Source organism: Manacus candei, unplaced genomic scaffold (assembly GCF_025592945.1).
Source record: "Manacus candei isolate 608988 ecotype Guabito, Panama unplaced genomic scaffold, ASM2559294v1 h1tg000124l, whole genome shotgun sequence".
Classification (NCBI taxonomy): Eukaryota; Metazoa; Chordata; class Aves; order Passeriformes; family Pipridae; genus Manacus; species Manacus candei.
The window spans coordinates 559528-578534 of record NW_026138172.1 but is presented as its reverse complement, the minus strand read 5'-3'; the positions used below and the strand labels follow the sequence as shown (position 1 = coordinate 578534).

At 46.1% G+C, this 19007-nt stretch overlaps 1 protein-coding gene across 1 annotated transcript in view; it reads right to left on the bottom strand.

Annotated features, from left to right (window-relative positions):
- The window catches only part of LOC127462269 (elongation of very long chain fatty acids protein 4-like), a 34502-nt gene extending 24279 nt beyond the window's left edge, over positions 1–10223 (bottom strand). Inside the window, exon 1 of the mRNA XM_051770748.1 lies at positions 10174–10223. The gene's annotated coding sequence lies outside the window, so the exon portion shown is untranslated. The remainder of the gene's footprint in view (positions 1–10173) is intronic.
- Positions 10224–19007: the final 8784 nt, after the last annotated feature.

Genomic DNA, 19007 nt, shown 5'->3' with positions numbered 1-19007 from the left:
GGAGGAGCTTCAGGCGCCGTTCTTCCCTCCCTTCCCCTTTCTCTCCCTCCCTGTAGAGGTGATCCAAAAAGTCCTTCTTTCCCCAGAAAGTGATCTTTGTCACTTGGTCACTGGTGTCCCCAAGTCCTGTTATTATTCATTGCTCCAGGCACCGCACGCGTCTTTAGGCATTTGCTGCAGAACAGGGCAGCAAATCTGACACACTTGGTGGAACAAACATTCCGAATCAGGGGCTCAGCAGATACAAACTGATGTGGCTCCAGAGAAAATATGACCCTCGGGACTCACTTTGTCACTTGAGACAGCAAATGCAAAATGCCCCTGGTAAAGACTTTGAAAGCAGACTGGTTTAAACTGAGTGCAGCTTTGCTGATTTTAAAGCTGTGCTGCTTCTCATTCACACCAGCATGGGAGTGTTCGATATCAGCCTTATTGTGCACTTCAGTGCACAGCAAAACCCGCCTTCCCACACACTGAAAGGAGGTGTCTTCTAAAATTAAAACGTCATTCTCGTTAGCATTGTAACACACTGAATTTTCATATTGGAACATGGCATGCTGAAGAGTTGATAAACAAATCCTCGGGGCTGGAAGCTTCAAACAGGAGAAGGCAGCAAAGCAGAATTATGCTGCCTTTCCACAGCTGAAGGTTTGGTGCCGTAACTCGAGGGAACAGAGACCATCTGAGCCTCAGTGTCCCTGGGACACTTGTCTTTTTGCTCGTTCTGACAATGCAGAAGTGTCAGAAGACTCAGTGACCCTGGGAAGCTGATCAGATACTACCTCCAGGAAATTCTCACCGTGGGAAGCCAGCATTCCCTTTCTAGGGTTGTTAAAGAGCACATGCACCCCTGGAGTCACCAGGGAAGGCTTGGCTTCTCCCTTTCTCAAGACTACATCAGTAAGCTGATGCAAACATTGCAAAAACTACATGGGAAGTACAGAATCATCCATCTCATCCTAAAGCAAGTCCTTCAGCCTAGCTGAGGCTGCCTTTTAGGCAAACAGCTTAGCTTTGCACACATGAGACAAGCTCCCTCAGCTGCTCTAAGCAGGTGTAGTTGGTCTGACGTCAGGGGACACCAGCTGAGGCTCAGGTCAGACCTTTCTCCTGGGTCCATATGTTTCACAGGACACTGGTGCCACACTATTATATTTGAAGAGTCACTCAACTCCTGTAATTAATAAAAAGCAAAAACAATCCTTCTGGCAATGGAGGCAGAACACCTCGGTGTGACTGCACTGTAAATTGTTCTTTTCCCTAAAAAAAAACCATGGGGAGCCATCAGATGAAAGGGAGGTGAGAGCAACCCAGAAACCAGGACCGGGGATCAGACCCCATCTATTTGCTTCAGCACTTCTGGAAGGCCCTTGCCTTCTCACACAAGATGGATATTCACACCAGTATCCTTCAGACAAGTTCAAACCACCACTGAAGGATGTACAAGTGTCACCTTCTCTGATTCTGTTCCACCTTCTTTGGGAGGGAAGGTGTTCATACTGTCTCACTGGAGACTTCCCCTCATTCCACAGTCTCTGTACAAGAGACCAACTCTTTAATATCAATTTTACAAATTACTTCTAAATTAGGATCTTAACACAGCTGAAGAAAATACCTGGAACTGGCCAAAGAGAGTTGCTTTTTGGGAATTTTGAGCCCTTATTTGTTGAAATGAATTTTTGCCACCTCTGTAAAGTGTTTAAATTTGCAGTTGGTTCAAACCAAGCAATTTGGGGGGTCATCAGAGGGAGGCAGACACTTCTGCTGGAAAACCAGATCACAGAATCACAGGATGGGTCACATTGGAAGGGACCACAGTGGGTCATCTGCTGCCACCTCTCTGCTCCAGCAGGGTCATCTCAGAGCACATGGCACAGGATTGTGTCCAGACAGCTCTGGAATATCCCCAGTAAGGGAGACTCCACACCCTCTCTGGGCAATCTGTTCAGTGCTCGGTCACTGCACAGCAAAGAAGTTCTTCCTCATGTCCAGCTGGAACTTCCTGGGCATCAGTTCCTGCCCGTGGCCTCTTGTGCCATTGCTGGGCACCCCGAGCAGAGCCTGGTCCATCCTCTGTCCCCTCCCTGCAGACACTGACACACATGGATGAGGTCCCCTCTCAGTGTCTCCTCTGGAGGCTGAACAGCCCCAGCTCCCTCAGCCTTTCCTCCTCAGGGAGATGCTCCAGTCCCTGAATCATCTCTGCAGCCTCTGCTGGACCCACTCCAGGAGCTCCATGTCCCTCCTGTCCTGAGGAGCCCAGGACTGGACACAGCACTCCAGATGTGCCTCACCAGGGGGCAGAGGGGCAAGATCACCCCCCTTGACCTGCTGGCACTGCTCTTTCCAGTGCCCCCAGGATCCCACTGGCCTTCCTGCCCCCAGGACACACTGCTGGCTCATGGACAGAGTGTTGTCCACCAGGACCCCCAGGTCCTTCCCTGCAGAGCTGCTTCCCAGCAGGTCACCCCCAGCCTGTGCTGGTGCCTGGGGTTATTCCTCCCCAGGTGCAGACCCTACATTTGCCTTTGTTGAGTTTCAGAGAGTTCTTCTCTGCCCATCTCTCCATCCTGTCAAAATCCTGCTGAAGGGCTGCACAGCCCTCTGGGGTATCAGCCACTCTTCCCAGCTTTGTGTCCTCAGAGGACATCTGAGCTACCCTTTGTAGCTGCTTTTCACAGAGGCAACAGAGGGACAAGGAGTCACAAACCCACTCAGAGTTATACATCTAGGCCAGAAGTGTCCTTCTAGAAGGACTGATGTAGATATCTGTATCTCATCAGGTTCTCCTGTGGAGCCTGGACCTTGACTAACTAGTGGGTTTGGATCCAAGCTAACTCATGTCTCACCAGTGCCCATTTAGCACTAACCCTAACCAGCACCTGACTGTGCAAACCTTTCCACAGGCTCTCAGACTGATACAGTGGGGTATGTTTTGACTAAAACATCTGTTTTGAAAGAAACCACAATACACTGAAACACCAATCTGAAAAGTAAAGAGTTGGCTCTGGCAATTTCATGTGAAAAATCCTCCAAATTGTTTGAAATTGTTAAAACAGTATTTGTCCAAGTGAAAAAGTGAACATGTTTTTTCCCTAATTTTAAGATGACTGTGAGTTTCAAATTTTATTTAAAATTAATTTCATTTTAAACTGTTCAACACATTAGCAAAGACCCAAATACAAATAAAGTATTTCAGACCTTGCAAAATGGAATTATTCCAGCAGAGCCGTGGAGGTACTTCAGTTTCACAAAACCTGAACCAAAATATTCAGCTTAGTCTATGCTGATTATTCAGAAGTTTTCAAGACTGAATGGGGTTCTGGGCAACCTGGGCTAGTGGAAGGTGTCCCTGCCCATGGCAGGGGGGTTGGAACAAGATGACCCCTTTCAACCCAGGCCATTCTGTGATTCTATGAAGTTGCAGCAGGGGGTATATTTACTAGATGTAAGGCAATTAAATCATGGTAGGAGAGGGTGCTTATAATCCCAGGATAGGGAATTATCAGGAAAATAAAACAGACAGCACAGCTGCTGCTGCAGCAAAAACACGAGCAACCTCTGCCTCTATATGAAAAGAACTGGTCACATCAATTTGTGGCTATGCAAAGCATCAAGTCTTCCAGGAGCATCATGAACCCTTATTAGTGCTGAAACAATGCATGTTTTGCTGTGATGATGATGATTTTTTTGCAGTGTATGATCATTCACCTGCCTGAGAAGAGAAACGTGTTGGGACTGATGAGAAAAACAGGCACACATGCAAATACACTCACTGCTTACCTACACAGTTATTTAATAACAGGAGTCACAGAATCCCAGAATGGTTTGGATTGGAAGGGACATTAAAGATCATTTCATTCCAACCCCCTGCCATGGGCAGGGACACCTTCCACTAGCCCAGGTTGCTCAAAGCCTCTTCCAACCTGGCCTTCAACACTTCCAGGGATGGGGCAGCCACAGCTTCTCTGGGTAACCTGTACCAGGGCCTCCCCACCCTCATAGGGAAGAATTTCTTCCCAATATCCAATCTAAACCTCCTCTCTGGCAGTTTGAAGCCACTGCCCCTTGTCCTGTCACTCCAGGCCCTTGCAAATAGTCTCTCTCCATCTTCCTTGTGGGTTCCCTTTGAGTACTGGAAGGCCACAATTAGGTCACCCCAAAGCTTCTCTTCTCCAGGCTGAACAATCCCAACTCTCCCAGCCTTTCCTCACAGTAGAGCTGCTCCATCCCTCTGATCATCTTGGTGTCACTCCTCTGGACTTGCTCCAACAGCTCCATGTCCTTGCTGTGCTGGGCCCCCAGAGCTGGAGGCAGCACTGCAGGGGGGTCTCCTCAGAGCGGGGCAGAGGGGCAGGATCCCCTCCCCGGACCTGCTGAAGTCCATGCAGTAAAACATATGTACAATGGAAATAATGACAAGTTTTATTTCCCCCCCTCATTTCTATTTCTTATCTTATGGACATAATTAAGGAACAATTCTTAAGCTGATGGAGGTCCTGCTACTACCAGCTTTCTGTCCAGCACAGGCACTCAGAAGGGGTAAAGCTATTAAACAGAACAGGCATGTAAAACACAGAGATTCCCTGAGTGCAAACACAACTTCTGTCTTTTCTGGAAGTGGAAGCCTTCAGAGGGAAGTGACGGAACTCCCACCAGAATGGCACCCTTCCTGTTCCCATCTGGGAGCAGAGTGGGCAGCAGGGACTGAGCATCCTGCTCCCAGCATCCCGCTGCCGGCCCACACAGCAGAGTCACTGAGGCAAAAGGCTCCACGGCAGGGGAAGAGGAAAGGGGGAGGAAAACCGAGTTCCTACGTGGCTTTCAAAACTATAGCCTAGATTTAGAACTCATGAGCAGCCATGGGCTGTATTTTATTCAAGCCAGGTTCAAAGCAGGCAGGTGCTGGGTAAGCAGCCTCTGCAGTGCTGTTAATGCCTTTCACTCCTGAGCTGCATTACCCTAACATCTTGGCAGGTGTGGACTGCTCTGACATCTGCTTCCCTTCAAATCTGCTGCCCCGGTCTCAGGGAACAGCTGTGCCCTTTGGGACTCTCATTCCCTTTTCCCCTCCGTTCACACAGGAGACAATGACAGCAACACTAGAATAGAAATTTCAGTTGGGAGGGACCTACAATGGTCATTCAGTCAACTTGCCTGGCCACTTCAGGGCTTGGCCAAGAGTTAAGGTGTGTTGTTAAGGGCATTGTCCAAACGCCTCTTAAACACTGTCAGGCTCAGGCATTAACCACCTCTCTTGGAAGCTTGTTCCAGTGTTTCACCACCCTCTTGGTAAAGGAATGTTTCCAAATTATCAGGTGAAAAATTACATAAGGCAGGAGAGTATGATGTGTTTTCTGGTATTGCTGAGGCAGAGAACAAGGAAAATGAAGGATAAAGGCTCTCAGGTACCTTTCTCCTAAAATATAGACTTGGATATCTAAACTATAGCTGCTGTTGTGCCATCATTCATGTTGATATTTGGTGTTGTGGCCAACTATTAAATGCAGGATCTCTGAGTAAAGGCAGAATGAAGACCAGTCATTTATCTTTCCTTTCTGTTTTCTATGGGCATATTTGAGGAGACAGTGGCATAAAAATGACTACTTTTCTTCCTTTCAAACCTTTTGCCAATCTGGAATTCCTGCCACTTGGCTAAGTTGATTTGGAACTTTTTTCTATTATAAATAGGATTTACCTGAAGCTACTTTAGTGAGCTAGAAATGAAAGACTGGTTATTACTGTGAAAGCTGCTTTTACTTCAGTTTTTGACCCTGATTGTGATGGTCTTCAATTTCTTGTGGGAAATGACTGTAAAGGACATCCAGGTTTCTGGGTTTCTGACTATCACTGTCCGGAAAGAGACCTGCTGCACTTGTAAACTAAAATTAAGTCAGCCCTTCCAGAAAAAAAAAATTCAAAAGACTGGACACAAAAACCTTCTGGCACTTCAGTGCATTTGTAGAGGATGCACAGGATACATTCCTTTTGTGAATCCATATGGACCCTTCTGTTGCAATTCTCCATGCACAGGAGGTGACAGGATTTCCTCTAAGAAGAAATGAAAGACCTTGTATGGCCCCACACTGGTACATCCTTTAGGATTCCCATGAGGATTTGGAGCAGTGTATTTGTCATTTGTTAATCCAATTCAAGGGGATTTTTAATGTGAAGAGTCCTTTGAACATGACAGTCTAGTGCATTCAGTGAGGGTTGCTCTAGGATACAGGACCACAGGAATGTTCAGTGCAACTGATATTTGGTTCCAGAACTTGGACCCAAAGACTGACAACTTTTTTTAGCATTTCTTTGAATTCTGTCTATGAAAAACTGGGGTGATGAGGGGGGAAATTGCTCCTTTTAAATCTCCTGCATGCTACCACAGTGCTCAGAGCAGCAGACTTACCAATATTTATAACTGGGGGGTCAGCATTGCTAATTGGATTAATTGAGGCTGTGCTGATTTGTGCCACCAGAGAACATGACCCCAAAACTCTGCATTTTAATTCAGTTCCCGTCTCCAAGCTTCATGTTTCCAAACAGCAGAGTATAATGAGAGACAAACTGCCTCCCCCCCAACAGTCATGGGGGCACAGACCAAGCTGTTTGACTCTCCATGCACAACCAGGAGCAGTGGATGAGGGGAGAACATACTGAGGATGAACGGGAGGTGGATGGGGGTCTGCTGCTACTGACAGTGTTTATATGACCTGCTTATCTCTCCCTGTGGCATCACACTAATCCCATCACTACCAAGGCACCTCTTCCTCCTGATGGAGCACCACTGGTGTGGTTTCTGGGCCTCAGCAGAAGCCACAGAAGTTCTGTTGTAGGGAGCAGTGTTCCCTTTTCCTGTACATCTCTCCAGGACCCAGCCCAGCAAATCAGTCTGACGGTTTGTCCCTATAATAACTTATTGCTCTGCTTTACACACCAACACATAACCTTCTGACTACTCCACTTCTACAGGGGCTTTCTGGCTGCCCATCCCTCCAACTGCTCTGCATAAAACCCAGCTGATGCCATATGCAATGCCCTGTAATGCTGATGAACTCCGGCTCACCCTGGTGCTGCTATCTGTTTACACCTCAGCTGTGTTCCTCCAAATGATGCCTATTGACTTGGTAATTTAAGCCTGGTCTCCCTCCACATGATTATATTATTCTTAGAAACTTCAGTTGACTATGTAATGGAGCAGGTCCTCTTTGCAGGCTCAGGGGTGATTTCTAGGATGCTGTGATGATCCTCCCAAATTTCCCTGTACTCCTGGTTTCACTTGGAGTACCACCCGGCATCACTCTGCTTGGATGCAGAGTGCTGCACAAGCCACGGATTTTGCGTGGTCACAAACACAGAGGAGCAAGTTCCAATACCAACAAACCACTTGCTCATTCCTCTTGCTGCTGTTGTTCATCAGACGGATGGAAATGGAAATTTAAGATACAATTATGAGCAAAATATCTATGCCATGTCCCCATGTGATTCCCATGAAAACAGCATGGGAGAATTTCTAATGGAAGGTCTCCCTGCCCATGGCAGGGGATTGGAACAAGAGGATGCTGAAGATCTCTTCCAACTCAAACCATTCTTTGATTCTGTGAACTCTGTGGTCTTTGGGGCTAAACCTTATAGACACAAGAAAGAATTATCTCCTCATATGCAGAAACTGAGGTACAGGACACCTTCCCATTTTCAACAGGAGACAGAAGTTTGTGGTGTCAAAGGTAGTTAATATACAAGGTATTTTCCACCCCTCAGTCCCTGGAATGAGCTCTGCTGAGAGAGGCCAACTTGAACTGCCGCCTGAATCCTGAAGAAATAAACTTGCCAAGCTGTCAGATGCTGAACCACCAGTAGTCATTCTCACAGAATGGCCTTCAGCTGCCACTTTGACAGAAATCCAGCATTGTTTGGTGGCATTTACCTTGGGGGACAGACATTCTCAGGATAAGGGAAAGCAATTTAAGCTTTCAGAACTGTGTATGTATGTTTATTGCTTTTTCATGCTGAAGAATTATTCATGTCACTCCTTATACTCTGACTCAGCCTAATTAGCATTGGAAAGGTCATCTCACAGAAACTTAGGTAGATGAAGGACAGGAAGTCTTACACCATTTCCCTTCCTTGCTGTGGCAGGACAAGTCTAAACACCTCTATGCTTGTGCCTGGCTTTGGTTTCAGTCCAAGGAGGTGGCACTGTATTAACTGTGACTGTTTAGATTACCTGTAGGTAGAAGAGTAAACTTCAAAAACAGCGGTTCTACTCTTTTTCTCTGGCTATGCAATATGTTTGAAAATCAGCAGAAACTACTGAATTAGATGGGAACACTGTCTCTCAGGCTGTGTGCTCCTGGACATATCAAATTTAGTAATGTGTATTTAATAGGATGTCATTAAGATGATGTTGAGTTGGTTTTATCCTCATAAATCACACGTTCTCATCGCATGACCCAACTGGATTGTTCCAATTTTGTTTCAATAATATTTCATAGACTAGGCAAAGCTATCCCTGTGTAGAACAGGCTGATTTTCATGCAGTCCATGCCTAGAAGTTCAGCTTTGCCTGATATTTCTATGTCTCATCCAGTAGCTCCCAGATTCTTTCTGAGATGGCAAATGGGAGGTAACTATAATTGATTGTTATTTTTATTTCTGCTGACAATAAAAATCATCATGGTTTTGTTGTCTGTGGAGAGCCTGACCACCCTTCCTGGAACAAAGACCCTGAAGAAGTTAAAAACTAACTTTCAATCAGGAAAAATGGGAAAAAAAATGCAGAGGATGAACTAAAGGGCTGCTGCTGGTAAGGCAGGGGGCACAGCCTCTTTCAAGACTCAGGTGATTGATAGTCAATAGGTGCCCAGGAGACTAAAGAGGCAAAGGGCACTTTGAATGGTAGCTATGCCCAACAGAATCCTTCCTTCTGTCAGAGACCTTCATTCAAAAGGGCCCTTAAAGACCATCTTAAGGGCCATGGGCAGAGACACCTTCCACTAGCCCAGGTTGCTCAGAGCCCCATCCAACCTGGCCTTGGACACTTCCAGGGATGGGGCAGCCACAACTTCTCTGGGCAATCCCTGCCAGGGCCTCCCCACCCTCCCAGGGAAGAATTTCTTCCTAATATCCAATCTGAACTTCTTCTCTGTCAGTTTGAAGCCATTGCCCCTTGTCCCTATCACTACATGCCCCGGTAAATAGTCCTGCTCCATCTTTCTTGTGGGCTCTCTTTAAGTACTGGAAGACAGTAAGTTGCATGGACATTGAAGGCTACAAAAGGGCAGTGGGAGAGAACCAGACACCTAGTTTTACAGGCACAGCCTCAAGCCACTGATTTCCACAAGATGACATGATGGGTGGTGAATGCTAAAGAACTCCAGAGTTGTGACTCCAAAAGACTGAAGCTGATGCTCGATGTTTGGTCCAGCAGGCCATGGCAAGCAGGCTCATACAGCCACCTTTTTCACTTCTCCTAGAAATCAGGGTTTCCTAATGGTCTGAGAAACATGTTACATGATGTTCCTGCCCTTTGTTCCTTACGGGAACTGTTTTTAATCTAGTGATTCTTACAGCTTTGGGAGTGCTTTTCCTCTGCCTTAAGGCACATTTCAAGAATTGCTTATGCGGTACAAGTTATTCCAGCAGATTATGACACGATAGAGGAATCACTGATAACAGAGTACAGTGCTGGGGGGAAGCAGTGGCTGGAAAAAGTCCAGGATCAGAACAGCAGACCCAGGAAGGAGAAGGCTGCAGACAGCCCTGAGAGCAGAGTCAGAGGCAATCTGCATGTGTGACAGCTCAACACGGACCACACAATGGGGTCAAAGAGAGCATGTCTGAGACACAGCAGAACTGTGCTTAAAACCACAGTGTCCCTCTCCCCTGTGCTGGCTTTCCTTCCCTGCATCATCTCATAATCATGGTTACATTCAGAAGTTACCAGCAACATCTTTCCCCAGAAACATATCTCTCTCATCTATTTCCACCAGTGCTCCCCCCAGATTTCAGCAAGACTGCTAAAGGGAGACAGAAAACCTCTGGAAATTATCATCCTCAGAACTCTTGGGATGCAGCTCCTCATGTAGGCAAGCACAGTCAACTCTTGTATTCACAGCAATCCACAGTTCACCTGGGGCTAAACCCCCTTTCAGCCTCTGCTGAGCTGACACTCACCTGTAGCTCGGGATCAGATTGAAGTGTGGGGGTGGTGACACATGCTTGGGAGCACTTCCAGTAACACACATACACACATGCAAAAGAAAATTCAGAGAGGACTTAACTACCACCCACTGGGAGCCACCTGCAGCAGTGCAGTCACTGTGAATGCCACTTCTCTGCCATCATGGAGCATGTTCAAAGTACAGGGGTTGCCACAGGTCAGGAACAAGGCAAAGATAATCTGCTGGGTATTAGTGCAAGAATATGTGTAATAAAGGGTCAGCTAGTTCAGGAGAAGCCCCTTTGATGTTTCAGATCTGCCTGACATCCGAGAAGTCCTCTGCCTTATAGAGCTGGCAGCAGGAGCTACTGTTTTTCTCAGGCTCTTTTCCCCATGCCTGTGGCATGCAAAGCAAGGACATAATCAGCACTGCCAACCAGCCAGCCTTGAAAACCCTGCTTGCTGGGACAAGGGCACTCAAAGTCCTCACAGGATTAGTGCTGGGGAGACAGGTTTTAAACAGAAAAGGTCCAGAGTTCAATTTCATTCCTGTTCCCACATTGCCCAACCAGTACGTCCCTTTCCCTAGCTAGGGCTGGCATCCAAGAACACAGATTCAAAACAGCCCTGCTGCTAAGATACTACTGCTCTGCCTCCTTGGTTCTTCTTCCACCCAACAGCAACTACCATGTCCCCAGCCTTGCTAAAGGGGTTAAATGCCAGAGGGTTAAATGCTGGAGGCTGTATGTGGCTTCAAACTGACAGAGAGGAGGTTTAGATTGGATATCAGGAAGAAATTCTCCCCTGTGAGGGAGGTGAGGCCCTGGCACAGGTTGCCCAGAGTGTCCAAGGCCAGGTTAGACGGGTCTTGGAGAAACCTGGGATAGTGGGAGGTGTCCCTGCCCGTGGCAGGGGGTTGGAACTGGATGATCTTTAATGTCCCTTCCAACCCAAACCAATCTATGAGTCTATTATGATTCTGTGTGGTTCATGACTGAGAGACAAAGGGTGTCAGCCAGCTCGGGGAGCTGTGTCCTTCCCATGGGAGGTGGGGAGTGAAACCTTTACAGTCCTACTTTTTGGACCTGTAGCACAGCTTTACTGTTTTTAGCCAAGTCAAAGTCTTGCTTTGAGGGATCAGAGCTACAGATAAGCCAGCAGACTGAAACCTGTTCTGAATTTATTCAATGAGCATGTCTTCATACGCTTTGGGTATGATTGTACTTGTGTAGGGAGGGCACAAGGAGCATATATCTGATTGCAAAGTTAATCCTTCATTAGAAAAGCACTTGCTGGCTTCTCAGCTGGTGGGAGGGAGGGAGATAGATGAAGCCCTGACATTTTGTCTACACAGAACTAGAGACATGGACTTCCACAGAGAGGAAATGGTGCTGGATACTGCCAAGAAAGGGGTTTGCTGTGCTCAGGTTTCTCTGACTTAGATCTGCTTGGGGATACAGAGAGGAAGCTGCAGCTACAAATTGTCTCCTACCCACAGAGCCGATTTTCCTCATGGATCCCAAGCTCCTCTGTCTCCTTTATTTTTGACAGAGGGTAAAAGAATATTCCCATTGACCTTGAAACTCAAATGCATTTTCACTTCAGCCAGCTGCATCAATCCCAAACCTTTGGCAAAGGAAATCCTTTTTGAGGAACCCCACTTTGTAGCAGGAATGCACTGCCTTGTTCCTCTGGGTGAAGGGCTCCAGTCCTGCCCTGGAGAGCTGCATCATGGCTCATCTCAGGTCATTTCATGCGCAGCACCAGCATCTGCAAAGTCATCTCCACTTGGCTGCAGTGTGCTGTGCTGAGCTGGAGCACAGCTCCTGACTCCAGGGGCACTGCGCATTCCTGCTGGCACAGGGAATCTGGGCAGCCTCGCCACGACCTTACAAAGTCCTTACAGAGGAGCCAGCCCCTCGTTCTTCCCTCTGCTGTGAGCCAGCCTCCTGGAGAGGGGCACAGCACGTGGAACCTGCCACAGGATCCATTTTAAAGTCCCCCAGTTGCTCTGCTCCCTCTTCCTCCTCGTGTCTGGTGGAGGACAGGAGAAGCTCCTGGATCACCTGGTCATTCCCAGCTGCCACCATGTCCCTGGCTACTGCGATTTAATTCTCAGGAGTGGACGTGGCCCCGCTCCAGAAGCCAAGACTCAAGTCTGATATCAAATCATTTCTCTCTCCCAATACTCAGGGCATGGGCCTGAGCAAACATCTCTAGGTTGCTCAGACTACTAGAGAAGTTCTTTACAGATGACTGTCTCTTGGTTCTTAAGAGACAACTTTAAGGGATTTTCCAGCCAGATCACTATAAAATAATGATCATACAATCCTGAAAAATGAGCTGCAGTGACATTTTCTGTAAACAAAATGAAACAAAATTAAAGAGGAAGGAGGAGAAGAAAACACTGATCACATCTGGGTTCACCCACAATGTCAGTACTGCACTGGTAATTATGCCAAGCCTCTACACTTTTTGAAAAACAAAAAAAGGATATGTCCTTTAATCCTACACCTCTTCTAACACAAACAAGGCTGAAAGGGATGTCTGTATAGCTGTGTGAAGCTATTTCACATACCTGTAACCCCCATATCTTGTGTCTATAATACTCTCATGCTTATATAAGAGAAGGGGATGAAAATCTCTGAAGTGACAGCTGCAATGTAACAGATTACTTTTTCCCCTTATACCAACACAGAATCCCTATCTGCTAAACTGGGAAACAACACTTCCACTCTAGAAATGTTGCTCTTCCAGGTACCAGTCAAAAGTCAGAGCTGATTTCTTGGTCTGAGGAGGAGACAGAAGACTCCACATCAGCGACTCGCACGCTCCCCACCACTGGCAAAGGAACAAGGAGCTTGGGGGTCCACAACAGCATTTGACAAAAGAGCTGGAGAAAGCCCCCCCTGCTGTGAGTGCAGGCACTGTTCCTGCGGCAGGAAATGGAACACTGGGGCAGGCTTTCTAGGGGCACAGGGATTAGCTGGGACAGATAGAAACGGCAGTAACAGAAAATGATATACAAGACTTTCATTGCAAATTTGATTCTCCTGTTAGTGATGCATGTCCTTTTCATTTGCGAGGCTGGTGCTGTCACCAAGGTCAACACAGGTGTGCTGTCAGCTGCAGGAAACTGCAGGGAAGCTGAGCATATCTTAACATCCCCTGGATTTCTCATGGCTTCTGCAAAGGCACACAGGGCTTCATTGGCTTGTCACAAGCCCCACTAAATAAGTGTTATCCATTTAGGGTAGGGAAGACATCCCCATTTATCTGATCTGTCTATGTCCATCCATCCCCAATTCCCAACCAAGAGAAGCTCTGTGTGCTAACACAGAGGGTTTGCTACAATTTTAGAAACGGTAAGAACATTACTCCACAGGTTCTCCTCTCCTAAGAACACCCCAGTAGCCAACATTATTTGGCTTTCTTCCTTATAGTCCAGTTTTCACACTAAATGGCAGAGCTGGTCTGGCCAGAGCAGTACCCTGTCTCCATCAGTGCTGTGCCAAAAGCTGTGCAGGCAGCTGTGGAAGACAGAGGTGCCAGAAGAGAATACTGGTAAAATACCACTTCTGAGATGAGCCAGTTCTCTGAAATGTAAGAATATTGCTACTGCACTGTCTGCCAGCACCACAGCACTGCAGAAATCCTCCTCTCTGTAGGCACTCTCCAGAATGGGTGGGCTTCACCATCTGTCTCCTGTGCACTGCAGAGAGCACAACAACTCACTCTGCACATGCTCTGGCACGCACCAGCTGATAGTAACGTCTCCAGCTCTGGCTCAGAGTGGGCAGATGCAAGCAAATAAGATTTATCAATTCATCACGGTGTTGCTTTTAGATTTGCGTTGGTTTTAACTCCACTGAATCTCACAGAGCTAAGCTGGAGTAATACCCTACTGGATCTGCTGTTCCTTCCCCTACCCACACTCCCCACTCCAAGTACAGCTTTCACCCTGTGGACAGGTGGGTTTGGGAAGCAAACTCTTTTTAAGAATGAAGCACTGGCAGAGGAGAAAGCTTGATGAAAGTTTCTTTCTCAGTGAAGTCACCTATGAAATGTACTGGGGAACCAGAGCATCAGAGACCAGTGATAACACTTAGCACCTAGATAGTGATTTTTATTCCCAGTGATAACACTTAGCACCTAGATAGTGATTTTTATTCCCAGAACTCATTTCACCTCATAGCAGAGGGCAGGGAAATGTCACCTGTAGTTATCAAGTGGACCAAGGATGGCAAACAACAGGATCCATGTTCCCTATCTCCCAGACAGGCTATTCCATTGCCTTATAGACACTTTCTGAAGTAATTTTTTCTGAAAACCAACATTCAACCAGGTAAAAGGAGACTGGCCACTAGGTCGTGTTCTCTCCATCAGACCCATCCCAATGCAATGTGAGTGGAGGATGTCAAAGATGTCAGATTTACAGATGCTGCCAACTCCTCTCTTAGCAACCCTGACAGTTGCCAGGAAACATGGACTCGCTGTTACTACGGTGACACCCGGCACCAAAGCCACACACCACACAACACCCACCTGCAAGAGAAGGGGAGAAATGCTCACCCTGACTCTCCCATCATTTCAGAGCTGAGGAAGTTGGCGAGGAAGGTCTCCACTCAAGTCACAGAAATTCCAACAGTGTCAACCAGGACCAGTGTTCCTAGCACATCTGGTGTAAAGTTGGCTTTGAACACCAGATCAATAGGCTTGGTACTGCACTGCTTCCTGCCACTACCCACAAGGTGTCGGCCCCAAGGCTGCCAGAGCTCAAAGAGCATTTAGACAACATTCTTAGTCATGTGGTGGGATTTCTGGTGTGTCCTGTGCAGGGCCAGGAGTTGGACTCAATGATCCTCATGAGTACCTTCCAACTCAGGGGATTCTGTGGTTGTAGAACTGAAAGAACAAACACCCTGCATGAGCAGAGGCAGACAGAGGTCCTGCTTCAGGATCGTGCAGGGCATTGTCTGCTTACCCCAGCAGCTGTAGTTTTCCTCTGTGCCACCACATCAGCACAGAAAACAGGATTCCAGCCCCTTGCAAAGATGGAAAGGAGGTTTCCTGCAGCTCCTCTATGTTCACAACCCTCGACACTGCAAACCTGTGGCCTCAAGTAGAACAAGTGCTGGATTCCAGCTCTGACTTTGCAAATATACTAACTCTTTTTTTCCCTGCCTCAGGAGAATCCAAGTGTCAGTCCAGATGGAGACTTTTGGAAGAATGAACTACCTGTGCCTGCTAATGGGAGCCTTGACACCAACACAGATTTCTGTCCCCTCTTAATAAAAGCTGAGTTTCCTTTCCTATATAGGAAAGGGAATATAAATAATAAGAAAAAAGCTCTTAGATGTTTATCTTGTGGCCTAAAACTGGTTGACTGCACCTCACACTCCAAAAACAAAGTAGGTGAAATTAAAGATGGATGGAAAGACAAACCCACCGACGTGTTCACTCTTCCCCATCACCAGCCTGTGTGGAGATAAGAGAAGCTGAGCACAGTGTTCTGGCTAAATGGATGGTGCACAGTCCTTCCCTCCTGCAGAGGGAACAACATGAGGTACTTTGCTGTCACTCCAGACAAAACAGCACAGTTCCTCATCACATCCCACCCACTGGGTGAGGTCAAAAGCTGCAAAGGACTTCAGACCTGCCACTTTGCCACACATCATAGCCAAGAGGATTATTTCAGCAAAGGCTGATCATCTTGTTCCAAAAGTACGGATTACTGCAACATGAGCCATGGGGAAAAAAAACAAAAAGGAGAAAACATGAAAACTAGCTGACAACAAACCAAACCAAAACATTTTTCTCAGAATGGGTAATGATAGAAAAAAACATACTTTTCTTCTTTTTTTTGACCAGTTCAAAAGCTGATTAGAAATGTTTCACTCAAAACTCTTAACTGAAAATACAGGCATAATATCTTCTGTAAAATCTAAGCACGAAGGAGCCATTTGATCTCTTTTTCTAATCTCTTCTTGTTCCATGGACTTTAATTTCATCCATTCACTTCTTCACTAAGCACAGTGAGACATATTCAGCTAAAACTTCTACCTCCTGAAAGCCATCCAGTTTTGAAAACACCAAGAGGTGGTGATCCTTCCCTAGATCATTTCCTCTGGGGTATAACCACTGGATTCAAAACAGGCCCTAATTTTCTGTTCTCTTACACACAAAGGACAAATCATTTACAGGGCACCTCCAAACATGCACCTATGGCCATCCAGTACATTATATAAAAATTGTTAGCACATTTCAGAGACAGCCATCATTGGGGCCATTTATTATTTATCCAGCCTTGGAAGGGTATCAGCTCCCAGCTGCAGCTGAGATCACCAGAGACATTCCTATCTGATCAAAGAGCAATGGAAATCCTACCTGGGCTTTTTGACTGTGGGAATTATGCCAGTTGACCTCACTTGGTGCTTCCAACAACCCTATTTCTGTAACCACACAGCCATCCTCTGCCCTGGGGCAGTTGGCCAGGAAGCTGATGAATAGTCTGGAATTACAGTAAATTTGGATATGAGGTATGACTTGTGTTAGGAATTGGGAGTGTGTTCCTATGGCTGAAATAAGCAGACTAGTATATATAACGGCCAAACCATCAAATTTGCAAAGAACAATATTCCAGATGGTTACCAGAGAAATCAAAGTCTTAGATTATCAAGAGGAACTAGGAACAAAGGTCTAGCTTAAATTCAATGAGAATGAATTTTCTGCTCCTCCTTGGTAAGTCCCAACCTGACCAGACAAACCCAATATTTAGCTTGAAACTTCAAATACCACCCAGGGAGCAGTCGAACTGGCATTTATGTGATGATTTGAGCTTTCTCTGATATTTAAGGCAGACTCAGTAAGGAATAAATCTCTTAGTGAGAAAAATTCTTGAACAGATTCCCTGTGATTCACTGTGTTCCTTGCTCCATCTGTTTCCTTTAATATCCAATGTAGCTACACATTAACCTCACATTTTAAGAATGAATTATGAAGGCTGTAGCCAGCTTTATACTCTGCAGTGAAAAGGCTCCATAAGGCTAAGCTAAAACAAGTTAACACTTCTAAGTGGTGTCTTTCAGTGTAAACCTGTCAAACCCTCCCAGCAGTACAACCCTGGAACACTAACCTGTTTTAATATGCAATAAGCTGTGGCAACTGTTTGTTTCTGCTGTGTTGCCATTTCTTTATTTTTCTTTATTTTTCTTTATTTTCCCCAACCCTTATTTTCTATTTGTGTCTCTCAGACATTGGAAGGGTTTCTGTGAAAGCAGTGGTCACCCTTCCCTGGTTTGGGCTGGCCAGTGCAAGTCAGGTCTGACAGACCATAGGGAAGAAGAGGGGTCACTGAGGTGTTTTGCAGCACAGCACAACTCTCAGGAGATGTTGCATCAGGGGCAGAGACTTGCAGGAGGCATTTTTTCAATGCTCTCCTCTGCTATGTGAGAGGGAATTGCTTCTAGCACAGCCCTGACCATTCAGGCCACGCTGTCTCCTCCTGCTTCTTCACCTCACACAAGCCTAGAAACATCCTGCACTCCCAGCTTGCCTGGGAGGTAATTCTGTGACATTTAGGGATTTTGTACACCAAAAAAATCTTGCTGTTAAGTAGTTAAATCAAGAATAATTCAGCAGTTCAATCCTTAATCTTTAGAGGAAATATCCTGTTCATGATACTCTATGGTTCTCTCCAACCCTGTAACACAGCACAGTGGAAAATCATATAAGGATCTTTATTTTCAGGAAGATGGATTGGCAGTGAGAGAGGTAACAGATGGCCCACAAGAAAGATGGAGAGAGACTATTTACCAGGGCATGTAGTTACAGGACAAGGAGGAATGGCTTCAAACTGACAGAGAGTAGGGTTAGATTGGATATTAGGAAGAAATTCTTCCCTGGGAGGGTTGAGAGGCCCTGGTACAGGTTGCCCAGAGAAGCTGTGGCTGCCCCATCCCTGGAAGTGTCCAAGGCCAGGTTGGAAGAGGCTTTGAGCAACCTGGGATAGTGGAAGATGTCCCTGCCCATGGCAGGGGGATTGAAACTAGATTATCTTTAAGGTCCATTGTATGATTCCATGAGCCTGTGGTCAAATTGTGCTCACCCTTGCCTATGTCCAAATTACATTTGGAATAAATTGAATTTCACTAGGCAAAGCTCCAGTTGTCTATCAGTAAGCAAAACACTACTTGTGCCATTGGGTCTTCCATGCAAAAAGACCCCCTCTTTGTCACAGATATTTGTGATGCAGTTAATCACAGTGAGATTCATGTATCTTAATTCCAGGCATTTGATATGGCCACCCAGGCCTCTAGAGTTAATGAACAGAACTAGAAACTTCTAGGATGCACCTCATAATGTCCATCACAATATGGACAGCTCCATTACACCAGACAACTCCTGCTCCTTGTTTCTGGATATCATGGGAGGTAAGATATCTTGCTTAGAATTCTGTTTAAGTCTTTGCTACAGATGTCTACAGTTTAATGAAGTAAATCCTGCTCTGGTTGCCTCTGAGACTGTAAAGGAGTAGCTTTGTATCTATGGAGTTACAATTAAATGTTTAATGCAACGTGGGCTGATATCCCTGACTCCTTGGAGATTTAGGAATTTAAGGTTCTAACCAGGGCATTTCATATATTCCCAGTCTAATGCCCATCTCCAGAAAAAAATCGAATTACCAGGATCCATGACTTCATAATGATTTGTGTGGGAGAAAGTGTTTCTACGTACTCAGTTTAGATTAATGTCACTATTAGGCTGCTATTGCTTTATCCCAAATCTTGTCATACAATGCAATTATTATTGTTTTGGCAGCATCTTCCCTGAAACTTGAACCAGCAAA